General features: G+C 38.2%; 1 protein-coding gene across 3 annotated transcripts in view; it reads left to right on the top strand.

Moving 5' to 3' along the window:
* Window positions 1-17401, top strand: part of MALT1 (MALT1 paracaspase) — a 61809-nt gene that overhangs the window by 2173 nt on the left and 42235 nt on the right. The window lies entirely within an intron of this gene.

The raw sequence follows: 17401 nt of genomic DNA, 5'->3' as shown, positions 1-17401 counted from the left end.
ATGTACTGAGCATTATGATTTGACTAGTACTCTAGTTAGGGAAGGCTCTGGATTTCCTTAAGAGAGGGCCTGGTAGAAACATCTCCTGCTAGTCAATGAAGGAGAGAAGAAAGCCAGGCAGGCACCCCTAAGTGAAGACGCCTGGCTCATGGTATCTAAAATGATTTGATGCCTGATGTCAGGTTTTAAGTTTTCCTCCCCGAGCCTTCAGTAAAGTTACATTAAAGACTATAGAATGGTGTTAATTTTGTTTGGGAGAATTAATAGGAAGGTGTCAGGATGCTTTTCTGGTGAAGCCATAGGAAGAGATGGGTGGTTGTCAAGCAAGAGGTGACAAGCAATGAACAGCATGCATTTGTGGGGTCTGGGAACTTCAGGGTAAGACGGATGTGTTTTCACTAGTCTACTAGGATAAGGGCTCAGAGTAGGTTAGTTGGGGTGGGGAAGGTGGGGACAGGCCTGAAGGTTAGAGAATTTGGGAACATTGAGCTTATATTGGGATACAGCTATATTGATATAAGGGCCTATAGACATTTATAGATATTTATTGCTCTCTATGTGTTAGGATCAGAGAAGATCCGTTTAGTCTGAGGGCTAGAATGAGCAGGAAGAATTAAACTGGCATAACAAAGCTTAGCACTGGGAACTTGGGGGTAGGGGAGTAGCAGCTGAGGGGGGCAAAGTATCTGGTGATGCTTCCTCTAATAAACATAGGAATTGTGTGAGAGGCTAGCCCAAGTGGGAAACAAGTCCCATGAGGATGTGAAGTGCTTTCATTAGAGTCACTGGCTTCACAAGTCTGAAATCTCCAAAAGTTGTTTATTTATTCTGTTTCTTTTTCCTTCGGTCTCTTTCTACTTTCTTTCCTAACTCTACAAATTTCCTCAAACTAGATGAGAATTTTTGTTTAATTAAACAAACAAACATAAACTACAAGAAAAGAGAGTCCATTCAGAGCTGTCCACTAAGGATTAGGAATAACTTTAAATCTTTTTAGGAGGTTACTGATGACTCAGGATGAATCCTTGCATATGTTCGTAGTATTTCCACAACCATGTGTACTGTCTAGCCCTAATTGCGTTCCAAACTGATCTAATATCAAATACCCTCTCTTGTCAGTGTAGATAGGCAAAGGTTCTGAGTGTCTTGCCCAGGCTATATAAATTCTATTGTGGTGTAGCACATCTGAGCCCCATGGATGGTGGAGCTTTCTGGAGGCATCTAATGCAGTTGAAATTACGTTGAGTGGGGCACTTAGAAGTGGGCCTATGATACGTGGACTAAGGAATAACAATCAGACATTGCATATCTGCCCTCAAGCAGTTTGTAGGATGCTGTAGGAATCAGAACATACATAAAAAGCTGTGATAAAAGGTTTCCTGTTCATCTCTTCAGTTTCTGCATGTTGGAATGCCTTAGGGTTCAGTCTTTGTATCTCTTTATCTACACTTCTACACCTAATCCCCTTCTTGGTGTTGCCCTTCGGTCTCATGGCTTTACATATGTTTAGGCTGATCACTCCCAGTTTATACCTCCATTTTATATCTTGAACTCCCAGATTGATATTTGCAGATGTTAATTCACCATCTCTTGAATGACCAATAGACATCTTAATCGTAACTTGTCTAAAACTAAACATACCTTCCCATATAAACCTCTTTCTCTTAACATTTTCTGCATTTCAGCAGAAGATGACTGCATCCTTCCAGTTGCTCTGGCCTCTTTTACCCACCTGGTCCATTTTATCAGCAAATCCTGTCTGCTGTGCCCTCAGTACATACCCAGAATCAGCCTGTGCTGCTGCTCCACTAGTCCAAGCCATCTTTTTCTCTCACCTGGATTATCCCAATAGCTGCTTAACATCTCCTTCTTCCTCCTTTGCCTTCCACCCTCAATCTACACATCTTTTAAAGCTGTAAATCAGATCTTGCCCCTCCTTTGCTCAGAACCCTCCAATTGCTTTTCCATCTCAGAGTAAAAATACCATTTAGCCTCCAGTTGCCTCTTATCTTATTATGCCCCTCCTTCTCTCTATTCTGGTCACACTTGCTTCCTTGCTTTTCTTTAAACACAGTAAGGTCTTTTCCCTTGCTGTTTATTCCACCTGTGAGGGTCTCCACTGGTAACTGCATGACTTGTTCCTTCACCTTCTTAAGTGTTTGCTTAAAAATCACCACAGTGAGGCCTTCTCTGACAACCTATATAAACTTATGCGCCTACATCTCTCCGGCGTTACCTATCCCCCTTCCTTGCTTTATTTTGTTTTCCAAAGCACTTGTGACCATTGTTTGGATGATTATACACACACTTGGATCTGTCTGTCTGCCTCTCTCCAAGAGAGAAAAAATCCAGGAAGATAGGAATTTTGTTTTACTTGCTGAAATAGTCTCAATATATCTAGAAAATATTTTCCTTTTATAGGTGCTTAATAATAGTTGTTGAATTAATGAATGAAGATTACAAAAAGTAAATGTGCCAAGAAAAGGAGAAGAGACTGAAAGGGAGTACCATGGTTTGTACCATAAAGGGTACATAATATATTCTATTTGATTATATATTTTTAAAAGTAAAGATATATAGAGATATAGATCCTTTTTTTTTAAGATAGCCCATTTGCTATCTTTTTAATTAAACCAAAAATTTCAAATTAGGTCTGGTAGAAACCACATGAAAGCACAATCTTACAGGAATGTAACTAAAAAGGAAAGAAATGAAAGTTAGGTATGTATAAGCGTATCTCAGCTGAAAGTCTGCCCATGTGGAAAATCAGTAAAAAACAAGGAGGTACAGAATCTTATTTTCCATCCTGTGCCACTCTGTATTGGAAGAGAAATCTTTGCTTCAATTTGATCTCTGTTCATTTGAGGGGAAAAAGTCAAATAGTTTTTTCATTTTCTCTGTCAGTATAAATACTTGGTTGTATCACTTGGTTTCTTAATTTATCTTCTCCTGAGTCTGTACCAGTAGTTCTCAAAGTTTAGTGTGTGAACCACTTGTCTGCAGTACTTCTGAATCAGAATCTCAGGGAACTGGGGAAACTCCAATTTTCAACAACTCCTGGGTAATTTTTATGTGCACTAAATTTTTTTTAAGAAATGAAAAATAGTTGTAATATTTGAAGTCCTTTAGAGAAAAGCTCTCTGCTTAATATTTCTAGTATCTGTTTTCTTTTGTCCCCCTTTTTCTTTTTCTTATATTCTACATTTCCTTCCATATGTATTTGTTCAAGAAATATTTGAGCACTGGGCAAGTCAGCACAGCTTAGCAGTGGGAGGACTCAAAGATATGTAATCCAGTCTCAGGCAGTTTACGGTAATGGAGATGAAATACCTCTGCTAGTAACTGCAATTAAGAGAGTTGTGACCAGCACCAGTTCTTTCTCTTCCTTCCTTGTTCCTTGCAGGAATTTAAGCTCCATGTGGGCATGGATCTTGTCTTTTATTCAGCACAGTATCCCCAATGCATGGCACACAGAAGATACTATAAATTACAACTATTATTTATATAGTTCACTGTGTGTCAGCACTCTTCAAAGTATTTTCTGTATGTACATTAACTCATTTAATCCTCACTGCAACCTTGGAAGCAGATACTATTATTTGTAAATAGGGATACTGAGGTATAGAGAGGTTAAGAAATATTCGTTGAATGAATACACATATTACATGATGATAGAAAGAGGCATCAAAGAGTTACTGCTGATTTGCCTTCATCTCAATTCTCTTTTGTATGGTTGCCTTCAGCATTTTTGCTCTTTTCTTCTCATAGCCTTGACTGGCTCCTTTACATCCCTCAGGTCTCCATTGAATTTAGCTCTTCAGAGAGGCCTTTCTTAACCACTATTTATACCAAACCAGACTCACACTCTGTTTCACTTCATACTGCTTTATTTCCTTTATTGTGTTCTTTACTATCTTAAACCATCTTGTTTATTTTCTTTTCCCTTTACTGCCTATTTCCTCCTACTCTAAGCTCCCTGAAGGCAGGGACCTTTCCTATTCATGCTTTCAACAAATCTTCATTGATTACCTACATGGGCTGGGCACTGTCCTGGGCATCCTAGGCATTGGGACAAGGGGGTGAACAAGACTGACAAGGCCCTGTCCTCATGAAGGTTCATGGCGTCAGATGGTAATCCAACAAAAGTATCAGGTAGTAATTAATGTTATGCAAAGAATTAAAGTTGGGTAATGTGTGTGTATGTGTGTGTGTGTGAGAGAGAGAGAGAGAATGACTAGTAACCACTTTAGATGAGGTGGTAAGGGAACTTCTCTCTGAAGAGCTGCCATTTTGAAGTGGCATTAGTGTGACAGCAGGTCAGCCATGCAAAGATGGGTGCTGGGGTGGAGAGAAGGTGCTTTTGTTTCAATCAGATCATGTCACTTCTCAGGTCAGACCTTCTAATGGTTTACTCCTGTCCTGAGTCCTTTTTTACTTGCTTGAACCTGTACCTGGAACACTTTTTCACAGTTATCCACAGGATTTGCTCCTTCATTTCCTTCAGATCCCTTTAACTTTTGCAGTGACATTTTTCCTAAATACTCTGTATAAAGTAACTCCTCATCTTGTACTTCCTGTGCCTCTCTCAGCTTTCTTGTTCTCCATATTAATTACCACTATTTTGACATTAAATACGTTTACTTGTTTATTGTTCATTTTCTACCCACCGTTACATTGACAGCTTCTTTCTTTGTTCATTGCTCTTTCCCCAGTACTTATAACATGCCTTGGCACATTATAACTGCTTAATGAATAGTTTTTGAGTGAAAGGATTAATTCTAGGCAGAGGAAACAAGTGCAGGAATCTCTGAAAATGGATTGTCACTGACACACAGGAGTGGAAATGGGAAGATTAATTAGAATGCTATCATGATAGGTCAGTGGGAAATTAGGACAAGTTAGTAACAGTGGAGATGGGGAAAAGTACTTGGAACCAGAATATATTTTGGAAATAGAGTTAGTAGGATTTGTTGAAGAATTTGAAGTTGGTAGTGAAGAAAAGCAATGAATCAAGGATAATTTGGGGGTTTAGTTTGTGTAATGAGTGGATGGTGATACAGTATATTGAGCTAGGAAACATGGGGATAAATATGCTTAGAGGGGAGAAATGAAGAGTTATTTAGTTTAAGTTTGATGTATCTATTAGACAAATAAGTAAAGATGTCGAATAAGCAGTCCCTGAACATGTAGATGTAGTTTGAGGAGTCACGTTAGTGGATGGGTGGTACTTAAAGCTATGGGTTTAGATGAAGTCACCTACCAAGAGTGTAGGTAGAGGACAGAAAGGGCTAGGATAGACTCCTAGAGTAAATATATAAACATCTCTTTGAAGAAACTTAGCTATGGCTAAAGGGAGAGGTGGTATCTAGGGAGGGTTGTTTGTTTTAAGATAGGTGATAGAGCACGTTGCAAGCTGATGGAAATGATCTAATAAATGAGAAGTAGATGATGGAAGACAGAGAAGAGGCAGTTGCAGAAGCAGAGTGTTGGAGAGTGTCAGAGCAGTTATGTTCTCAAGTAGAAAGCGTGGGATGTGTTATAGGAGATTATGTTGAAATCTGTAGGTTTACTCAGGGGGAATTATATCTCCCTGTGAATCCCTTGTGTACTGCTGTATCCTCAGGGCCCTGGACAGTGCCTGGCATGGAGTAGGTGCTGTTGGTAACGTGAATTAATATGACAGAAATGTTGTCCAAATGGGATTATAAATTGATTCATGAAAGTACCTCTTTTTCTTGTAAAGATCTGTTCTAAATGATAATTATATTAGTTCATTCTTTCAACTGTTATTTATTAATGACTCCTATGTCTCGGTACTGTTCCAGGCACTGGCAATACAACAGTGAATAACGTAGATAAAAACCCCTGCCCTATTCTAACTAAAGTCAGGAGCAAGACAAATATGCCCACTATTACTATTTTACATTGTACTGGAAGTATTATCTAGCACCAATAATTGAGATAAACAGATAAGACATTTAAAAACTTGGAGGAGGTAAAACTATTACTATTTTAGGTGATATAATTGTATAACTGGAATACTCAAGAAAGTCAACTAAAAATCTTCTCCACAAACATTTAAGAGAATCTAGTGAGATAAGTATAATTTTATAATTATAAACTTAATATTCAGAAATTATTAGCCTTTACATACACAAACAAAATTTAATGGATAGAACATCCCATTTTTAAGAAGCATTAGAAAAAGATAAAACAGCAAGGAATAAATTTAACAAGAAATGTATGTTTATGGAATACTTTAAAACGTGATTGAAAGACCCAAAAGTGGAATTGAACAGATGGAAAGACATTACTGTATTGTTGCATAAGAAGACTTCAACATCATAAAAGATAAATTTTAATGTTAACATAATTCCTAGGGAACATATCAGCTGATTGGCTTCATTCCTCTCCTTTCTCCCTCCCTCACTTCCTTCTGGTCTTCCTTCCTTTTGAACTATGTAAGTTTATTCTAAAAAGTATATAGAGGAGGCGGGGCAAGATGGCAGACTGGTGAGCTGTAAGTTTTAGTTATTCCTCCAGGAAAGTAGGTAAAAAGCCAGGAACTGCGTGGACTGAACACCACAGAGCAATCTGTCTTTGGGCATACTTCATACAACACTCATGAAAATGTCGAACTGCTGAGATCAGCGAAATCTGTAAGTTTTTGCGGCCAGGGGACCCGCGCCACTCCCTGCCAGGCTCGGTCCCGTGGGAGGAGGGGCTGTCAGCTCCGGGAAGGAGAAGGGAGAACTGCAGTGCTAGCCCTTCTCAGAAACTCATTCTACTGATTCAAACTCCAACCATAGATAGACTGAGACCAGACACCAGAGAATCTGAGAGCTGCCAGCCCAGCAGAGAGGAGACAGGCATAGAAAAAAAAAAAAAATAACACAAAAAACTCCAAAATAAAAGCAGAGGATTTTTGGAGTTCTGGTGAACACAGAAAGGGGAAGGGCGGAGCTCAGGCCTTGAGGCGCATATGCAAATCCCGAAGAAAAGCTGATCTCTCTGCCCTGTGGACCTTTCCTTAATGGCCCTGGTTGCTTTGTCTCTTAGCATTTCAATAACCCATTAGATCTCTGAGGAGGGCCCTTTTTTTTTTTTTTTTTTTTTTAATCCTTTTTTCTTTTTCTAAAACAATTACTCTAAGAAGCCCAATACAGAAAGCTTCAAAGAATTGCAATTTGGGCACGTCAAGTCAAGAGCAGAACTAAGAGAGCTCTGAGACAAAAGGCAATAATCCAGTGGCTGAGAAAATTCACTAAACACCACAACTTCCCAAGAAAAGGGGGGTGTCCGCTCACAGCCATCATCCTGGTGGACAGGAAACACTCCTGCCCATCGCCAGCCCCATAGCCCAGAGCTGCCCCAGACAACCCAGTGTGACGGAAGTGCTTCAAATAACAGGCACACACCACAAAACTGGGCGTGGACATTAGCCTTCCCTGCAACCTCAGCTGATTGTCCCAGAGCTGGGAAGGTGGAGCAGTGTGAATTAACAAAGCCCCATTCAGCCATCATTTGAGCAGACTGGGAGCCTCCCTACACAGCCCAGCAGCCCAGAACTGCCCTGGGGGGACGGCACTCACCTGTGACATAGCACAGTCATCCCTCAACAGAGGACCCGGGGTGCACGGCCTGGAAGAGGGGCCCACTTGCAAGTCTCAGGAGCCATACGCCAATACCAAAGACTTGTGGGTCAGTGGCAGAGACAAACTGTGGCAGGACTGAACTGAAGGATTAGACTATTGCAGCAGCTTTAAAACTCTAGGATCATCGGGGAGATTTGATTGTTAGGGCCACCCCCCTCCCCGACTGCCCAGAAACACGCCCCACATACAGGGCAGGCAACACCAACTACACACGCAAGCTTGGTACACCAATTGGGCCCCACAAGACTCACTCCCCCACTCACCAAAAAAAAGGCTAAGCAGGGGAGAACTGGCTTGTGGAGAACAGGTGGCTTGTGGACGCCACCTGCTGGTTAGTTAGAGAAAGTGTACTCCACGAAGCTGTAGATCTGATAAATTAGAGATAAGGACTTCAATAGGTCTACAAACCCTAAAAGAACCCTATCAAGTTCAGCAAATGCCACGAGGCCAAAAACAACAGAAAATTATAAAGCATATGAAAAAAACAGACGATATGGATAACCCAAGCCCAAGCACCCAAATCAAAAGACCAGAAGAGACACAGCACCTAGAGCAGCTACTCAAAGAACTAAAGATGAACAATGAGACCATAGTACGGGATATGAAGGAAATCAAGAAGACTCTAGAAGAGCATAAAGAAGACATTGCAAGACTAAATAAAAAAATGGATGATCTTATGGAAATTAAAGAAACTGTTGACCAAATTAAAAAGATTCTGGACACTCATAGTACAAGACTAGAGGAAGTTGAACAACGAATCAGTGACCTGGAAGATGACAGAATGGAAAATGAAAGCATAAAAGAAAGAATGGGGAAAAAAATTGAAAAAATCGAAATGGACCTCAGGGATATGATAGATAATATGAAACGTCCAAATATAAGACTCATTGGTGTCCCAGAAGGGGAAGAAAAGGGTAAAGGTCTAGGAAGAGTATTCAAAGAAATTGTTGGGGAAAACTTCCCAAATCTTCTAAACAACATAAATACACAAATCATAAATGCTCAGCGAACTCCAAATAGAATAAATCCAAATAAACCCACTCCGAGACATATACTGATCACACTGTCAAACACAGAAGAGAAGGAGCAAGTTCTGAAAGCAGCAAGAGAAAAGCAATTCACCACATACAAAGGAAACAGCATAAGACTAAGTAGTGACTACTCAGCAGCCACCATGGAGGCGAGAAGGCAGTGGCACGATATATTTAAAATTCTGAGTGAGAAAAATTTCCAGCCAAGAATACTTTATCCAGCAAAGCTCTCCTTCAAATTTGAGGGAGAGCTTAAATTTTTCACAGACAAACAAATGCTGAGAGAATTTGCTAACAAGAGACCTGCCCTACTGCAGATACTAAAGGGAGCCCTACAGACAGAGAAACAAAGACAGGACAGAGAGACTTGGAGAAAGGTTCAGTACTAAAGAGATTCGGTATGGGTACAATAAAGGATATTAATAGAGAGAGGGAAAAATATGGCAAACATAAACCAAAGGATAAGATGGCCGATTCAAGAAATGCCTTCATGGTTTTAACGTTGAATGTAAATGGATTAAACTCCCCAATTAAAAGATATAGATTCGCAGAATGGATCAAAAAAAATGAACCATCAATATGTTGCATACAAGAGACTCATCTTAGACACAGGGACACAAAGAAACTGAAAGTGAAAGGATGGAAAAAAATATTTCATGCAAGCTACAGCCAAAAGAAAGCAGGTGTAGCAATATTAATCTCAGATAAAATAGACTTCAAATGCAGGGATGTTTTGAGAGACAAAGAAGGCCACTACGTACTAATAAAAGGGGCAATTCAGCAAGAAGAAATAACAATCGTAAACGTCTATGCACCCAATCAAGGTGCCACAAAATACATGAGAGAAACACTGGAAAAACTAAAGGAAGCAATCGATGTTTCCACAATAATTGTGGGAGACTTCAACACATCACTCTCTCCTATAGATAGATCAACCAGACAGAAGACCAATAAGGAAATTGAAAACCTAAACAATCTGATAAATGAATTAGATTTAACAGACATATACAGGACATTACATCCCAAATCACCAGGATACACATACTTTTCTAGTGCTCATGGAACTTTCTCCAGAATAGATCATATGCTGGGACATAAAACAAGCCTCAATAAATTTAAAAAGATTGAAATTATTCAAAGCACATTCTCTGACCACAATGGAATACAATTAGAAGTCAATAACCATCAGAGACTTAGAAAATTCACAAATACCTGGAGGTTAAACAACACGCTCCTAAACAATCAGTGGGTTAAATAAGAAATAGCAAGAGAAATTGCTAAATATATAGAGACGAATGAAAATGAGAACACAACATACCAAAACCTATGGGATGCAGCAAAAGCAGTGCTAAGGGGGAAATTTATAGCACTAAACGCATATATTAAAAAGGAAGAAAGAGCCAAAATCAAAGAACTAATGGATCAACTGAAGAAGCTAGAAAATGAACAGCAAACCAATCCTAAACCAAGTAGAAGAAAAGAAATAACAAGGATTAAAGCAGAAATAAATGACATAGAGAACAGAAAAACAATAGAGAGGATAAATATCACCAAAAGTTGGTTCTTTGAGAAGATCAACAAGATTGACAAACCCCTAGCTAGACTGACAAAATCAAAAAGAGAGAAGACCCATATAAACAAAATAATGAAAAAGGTGACATAACTGCAGATCCTGAAGAAATTAAAAAAAATTATAAGAGGATATTATGAACAACTGTATGGCAACAAACTGGATAATGTAGAAGAAATGGACAATTTCCTGGAAACATATGAACAACCTAGACTGACCAGAGAAGAAATAGAAGACCTCAACCAACCCATCACAAGCAAAGAGATCCAATCAGTCATCAAAAATCTTCCCACAAATAAATGCCCAGGGCCAGATGGCTTCACAGGGGAATTCTACCAAACTTTCCAGAAAGAACTGACACCAATCTTACTCAAACTCTTTCAAAACATTGAAAAAAATGGAACACTACCTAACTCATTTTATGAAGCTAACATCAATCTAATACCAAAACCAGGCAAAGATGCTACAAAAAAGGAAAACTACCGGCCAATCTCCCTAATGAATATAGATGCAAAAATCCTCAACAAAATACTTGCAAATCGAATCCAAAGACACATTAAAAAAATCATACACCATGACCAAGTGGGGTTCATTCCAGGCATGCAAGGATGGTTCAACATAAGAAAAACAATCAATGTATTACAACACATTAACAAGTCAAAAGGGAAAAATCAATTGATCATCTCAATAGATGCTGAAAAAGCATTTGACAAAATCCAACATCCCTTTTTGATAAAAACACTTCAAAAGGTAGGAATTGAAGGAAACTTCCTCAACATGATAAAGAGCATATATGAAAAACCCACAGCCAGCATAGTACTCAATGGTGAGAGACTGAAAGCCTTCCCTCTAAGATCAGGAACAAGACAAGGATGCCCGCTGTCACCACTGTTATTCAACATTGTGCTGGAAGTGCTAGCCAGGGCAATCCGGCAAGACAAAGAAATAAAAGGCATCCAAATTGGAAAAGAAGAAGTAAAACTGTCATTGTTTGCAGATGATATGATCTTATATCTAGAAAACCCTGAGAAATCGACGATACAGCTACTAGAGCTAATAAACAAATTTAGCAAAGTAGCGGGATACAAGGTTAATGCACATAAGTCAGTAATGTTTCTATATGCTAGAAATGAACAAACTGAAGAGACACTCAAGAAAAAGATACCATTTTCAATAGCAACTAAAAAAATCAAGTACCTAGGAATCAACTTAACCAAAGATGTAAAAGACCTATACAAAGAAAACTACATAACTCTACTAAAAGAAATAGAAGGGGACCTTAAAAGATGGAAAAATATTCCATGTTCATGGATAGGAAGGCTAAATGTCATTAAGATGTCAATTCTACCCAAACTCATCTACAGATTCAATGCAATCCCAATCAAAATTCCAACAACCTACTTTGCAGACTTGGAAAAGCTAGTTATCAAATTTATTTGGAAAGGGAAGATGCCTCGAATTGCTAAAGACACTCTAAAAAAGAAAAACGAAGTGGGAGGACTTACACTCCCTGACTTTGAAGCTTATTATAAAGCCACAGTTGCCAAAACAGCATGGTACTGCCACAAAGATAGACATATAGATCAATGGAATCGAATCGAGAATTCAGAGATAGACCCTCAGATCTATGGCCGAGTGATCTTTGATAAGGCCCCCAAAGTCACTGAACTGAGCCATAATGGTCTTTTCAACAAATGGGGCTGGGAGAGTTGGATATCCATATCCAAAAGAATGAAAGAGGACCCCTACCTCACCCCCTACACAAAAATTAACTCAAAATGGACCAAAGATCTCAATATAAAAGAAAGTACCATAAAACTCCTAGAAGTTAATGTAGGAAAACATCTTCAAGACCTTGTATTAGGCGGCCACTTCCTAGACTTTACACCCAAAGCACAAGCAACGAAAGAGAAAATAGATAAATGGGAACTCCTCAAGCTTAGAAGTTTCTGCACCTCAAAGGAATTTCTCAAAAAGGTAAAGAGGCAGCCAACTCAATGGGAAAAAATTTTTGGAAACCATGTATCTGACAAAAGACTGATATCTTGCATATACAAAGAAATCCTACAACTCAATGACAATAGTACAGACAGCCCAATTATAAAATGGGCAAAAGATATGAAAAGACAGTTCTCTGAAGAGGAAATACAAATGGCCAAGAAACACATGAAAAAATGTTCAGCTTCACTAGCTATTAGAGAGATGCAAATTAAGACCACAATGAGATACCATCTAACACCGGTTAGAATGGCTGCCATTAAACAAACAGGAAACTACAAATGCTGGAGGGGATGTGGAGAAATTGGAACTCTTATTCATTGTTGGTGGGACTGTATAATGGTTCAGCCACTCTGGAAGTCAGTCTGGCAGTTCCTTAGAAAACTAGATATAGAGCTACCATTTGATCCAGCGATTGCACTTCTTGGTATATACGTGGAAGATCGGAAAGCAGTGACACGAACAGATATCTGCACGCCAATGTTCATAGCAGCATTATTCACAATTGCCAAGAGATGGAAACAACCCAAATGTCCTTCAACAGATGAGTGGATAAATAAAATGTGGTATATACACACGATGGAATACTACGCGGCAGTAAGAAGGAACGATCTGGTGAAACATATGACAACATGGATGAACCTTGAAGACATAATGCTGAGCGAAATAAGCCAGGCACAAAAAGAGAAATATTATATGCTACCACTAATGTGAACTTTGAAAAATGTAAAGCAAATGGTTTATAATGTAGAATGTAGGGGAACTAGCAGTAGAGAGCAATTAAGGAAGGAGGAACAATAATCCAAGAAGAACAGATAAGCTAACGTTCTGGGGATGCCCAGAAATGACTATGGTCTGTTAATTTCTGATGGATATAGTAGGAACAAGTTCACAGAAATGTTGCTATATTAGGTAACTTTCTTGGGGTAAAGTAGGAACATGTTGGAAGTTAAGCAGTTATCTTAGGTTAGTTGTCTTTTTCTTACCCCCTTGTTATGGTCTCTTTGAAATGTTCTTTTATTGTATGTTTGTTTTCTTTTTAACTTTTTTTTTCATACAGTTGATTTAAAAAAGAAGGGAAAGTTAAAAAAAAAAAAAAGAAAGAAAAACAAGGAAAAAAAAAAAAAAGATGTAGTGCCCCCTTGAGGAGCCTGTGGAGAATGCAGGGGTATTCGCCTACCCCACCTCCATGGTTGCTAACATGACCACAGACATAGGGGACTGGTGGTTTGATGGGTTGAGCCCTCTACCATAAGTTTTACCCTTGGGAAGACGGTTGCTGCAAAGGAGAGGCTAGGCCTCCCTATATTTGTGCCTAAGAGTCTCCTCCTGAATGCCTCTTTGTTGCTCAGATGTGGCCCTCTCTCTCTGGCTAAGCCAACTTGAAAGGTGAAATCACTGCCCTCCCCCCTACGTGGTATCAGACACCCAGGGGAGTGAATCTCCCTGGCAACGTGGAATATGACTCCCAGGGAGGAATGTAGACCCGGCATCGTGGGACGGAGAACATCTTCTTGACCAAAAGGGGGATGTGAAAGGAAATGAAATAAGCTTCAGTGGCAGAGAGATTCCTAAACGAGCCGAGAGATCACTCTGGTGGGCACTCTTACGCACACTTTAGACAACCCTTTTTAGGTTCTAAAGAATTGGGGTAGCTGGTGGTGGATACCTGAAACTATCAAACTACAACCCAGAACCCATGAATCTCGAAGACAGTTGTATAAAAATGTAGCTTATGAGGGGTGACAATGGGATTGGGAAAGCCATAAGGACCAAACTCCGTTTTGTCTAGTTTATGGATGGATGTGTAGAAAAGTAGGGGAAGGAAACAAACAGACAAAGGTACCCAGTGTTCTTTTTTATTTCAATTGCTCTTTTTCACTCTAATTATTATTATTGTTATTTTTGTGTGTGTGCTAATGAAGGTGTCAGGGATTGATTTAGGTGATGAATGTACAACTATGTAATGGTACTGTAAACAATTGAAAGTACAATTTGTTTTGTATGACTGCGTGGTATGTGAATATATCTCAATAAAATGATGATTAAAAAAATAAAAAAATAAAAAGTATATAGAAAAATAAATAAGAAAAAATAGCTAGGAAAATTTTTAAAAAGAAGAAATGAGGGGGAATTAGTCCTAACAAATGTTAAATCATTTTAAAGCCTTCATTATTGAAACACTGTGTCACTAGTACATGAACACACAGACCAGTGGAACAGAATACAAAGTTCAGAAGAAGATCTTAAGTACATGTAAGAGTTTAGTATATGATAAAATGTGACTTTCTAATAGTGGAATAAGATTGAAGTTTTTAATAAATATTATTGGAATAAGCAGGTAAAAAGTAAAAGATAAAGTAATTCATAGTTCATACTATATATTTATTAGAATAATTGATGGTAGCTGCTGTAACACATAATCCTCCATCTGAATAACTTCACACGATAAAATTTTATTTCATACTGACATTTTGGTCTCATATGGATAAGAAGTTTCTCCTTAGTGGCTCTCTTCTGGCTGGAACTCAGGGATCTCGGCTCCTTCCATTTTGTGGTTCTACCATCTCATGGTCCTTCATCATAGCCGTGATCCTTGTAAGCCAAGATCTTGCAAAAAAGAGTGTATCACTTCCACTCCTACTCCGATTCTAGTGTCCAGAACCTCTAATTAATCATAAGGGAGGATAGAAAATATAGTCTTCCTACGTACCCAGGAAGAAGAAACAGGATTGGTAAACATCTAGCCAGCCTGTGCTTCAGTCTATCAGGATAAACTCTAAATGGATCAAAGATTTTAATGTAAAAAAAAGAAAGAAAGAAACCATTCTACAAGAAAATATAGATTTTCTATTAAAATCTGGAGGCCTTTCTAAGCCATGAAAAAAGATTGATAAATTGCGTAAAAATAAATCTTCTGCAAGACAAAAAATACACAGAGACACACATATCACTATAAGCAAGGTGAAAGAAATGAAGGCAAACTGGGAAAATATAGTTGCAACTCCTCTCAGAAAAGATTAATTTTCCTAATATATGACGTATACATAGAACACATAAGAAAAAGCAAAGGCTCTAAGACATGAGCAGGCTGTATTTAAAACACACACACACAATGACCAACTTTGTCTCAGAATTTATAATCTTGGGTGACAAAATACAAATGTTGTGGCATCCTGATCAAAATGAATGTGGATTAAGAATATTTCAAGTAATATGAAATCTTGCTGACCTTGACTTTGCCACATTTGTGTTGCAGTTATGTTTGATCCTTTCCACCTACCCAAGCTTCCAACCTTTTCAAGTAGTGATTATTGAATGATTAATATGGGCAAGACAAAATTTAAGGGATTAAATGTATGTATTATTTATATATATATTTCTGTTTTCAAGGAGTTTACAGTAATATAATGGGGTGGAGCAAACATGCTGTTGAAAGAAGCTCACAGTTTAAGTCAAAATTGTGTCAAATGCAACATAGAACAGGGGTTTACAAACTACCAGCTGGAGGCCAAATCCAGCCAACGGCTTGTTTTTGTACCACACAGGCACTAGGAATGGTTTTTACATTTAAAAAATGTAAAATAAAAGAACAACAAAGACTATATGACACTGTGTATGCCCCCTAAAGCCTGAGATATTTATTCTCCAGCCCTTTACAGAGTAAAGTCTGTCAACCCCAGATATATAAGATAAGCACCATGAAGGGAGTGTGTATAAAGTGTGTTTGGTGGACTGGTGTGGTCTCAAAGGAACTCAGAGAGAAGCTGGTTTATACTGGACTGTAATTCCTGTCAGCAGACAGTATCTGCAAAGGTGTATGAGGTGTGATTTCTACAGTACATTGTTGAGATGGCATAAAGGCTTCGGTCAGCCTTTTTTTGTTGGTTATGTCTCTGGGAGGGTTTTTTGTTGTTGAAAGGGGTGATTTTATTTTACATTTTATTTATTGCTTTGAAAATTTCGTACTTGAACTCTCCTCTCCAATGAAATGAATAAAGTCCAAACTTATCTCCTTATTTATGATCTGCTGCAATCTGATCTTAACCTGTCTTTCTAACTGTATACCGCTACTAAGCAGAATAACATTGAAAGGGAAATTGTATACATTTCTTAAATACTGATTCTAAAAGAAGAATAATTTTAACAAAAGGAGAGTGAGACAGAATGTAAAGATTCTTTAGGGCAGGGGTACCCTGTAAAGGCCCAGATAGTAAATATACTTGGTTTTGCAGACCAAATACTCAAGTCTGCTGTTATAAGGAGAAAGCAGCCCTAGACATGCTTGAATGCATAAATGAATGCTCTTGGCTGTGTTCCAGTAAAGCTCTACAAAAACAGGTGGCAGGCTGGGTTTGGCCAGGAGACCAGAGTTTGTCCCTGCTTTAGGGTATTTTCTAGGCACTTAGAAATGCTTTAAATGTCATTAGCTCTGATTCTCATTTTAAGCATACTTTTAAAAATTATAGTAAAAAAATTCAACAGAAAAAAAGAGTTTATAGTGAAAAATAAATCTAACCCCTGGATCCCCTCTCTAGGACAACTATTGCTACCAGTTTCTTGGCTATCTTAAGGTTCACAAACATACATTCTTGTTAATAAAAATAGTGGCATACAGAGCATACACTATTCCATATCTTCCTTTTATTCATATGACTGCACGTATAGACACATGCCACCTTCCTTAAAATAAATAGTAATATATTATACACACTGTTGTTTGTTAACTTTTTCAGCTTTTAACATGTCTCAAAGATCAATGACTCTGCCTCATTCATTTTAATAGATTTACAGTATTTCATTTTATATGCATACCATAATTTATTTAACTGTATTTAGGATGATTTTCATCTTTATCAATTGCTAACTTTTAACACTGATTATTCCATCCAACGTCATTTTTGAAGCATGTGCTTATGCCATGGATTAAGATATTTTGATCTAAAGGAACATGGACATATTTCTTTCACCCAGAAGGCAGCAGACTAATTGATGAGTGCCTTCATCTTGGATAATCTTGTACTTCATTATCATCTTTGAAATATAAGAATAAGTAAACTATTTATGTAGCCTTCTGTTCTAATTTGCTAATGCTGCTGGAATGCAAAACACCAGAAATGGATTGGCTTTTATAAAAGCGGGTTTAT

Source organism: Choloepus didactylus, chromosome 16, assembly GCF_015220235.1.
Source record: "Choloepus didactylus isolate mChoDid1 chromosome 16, mChoDid1.pri, whole genome shotgun sequence".
NCBI classification, from domain to species: domain Eukaryota; kingdom Metazoa; phylum Chordata; class Mammalia; order Pilosa; family Megalonychidae; genus Choloepus; species Choloepus didactylus.
This window is presented reverse-complemented; position numbering and strand designations above follow the sequence as displayed.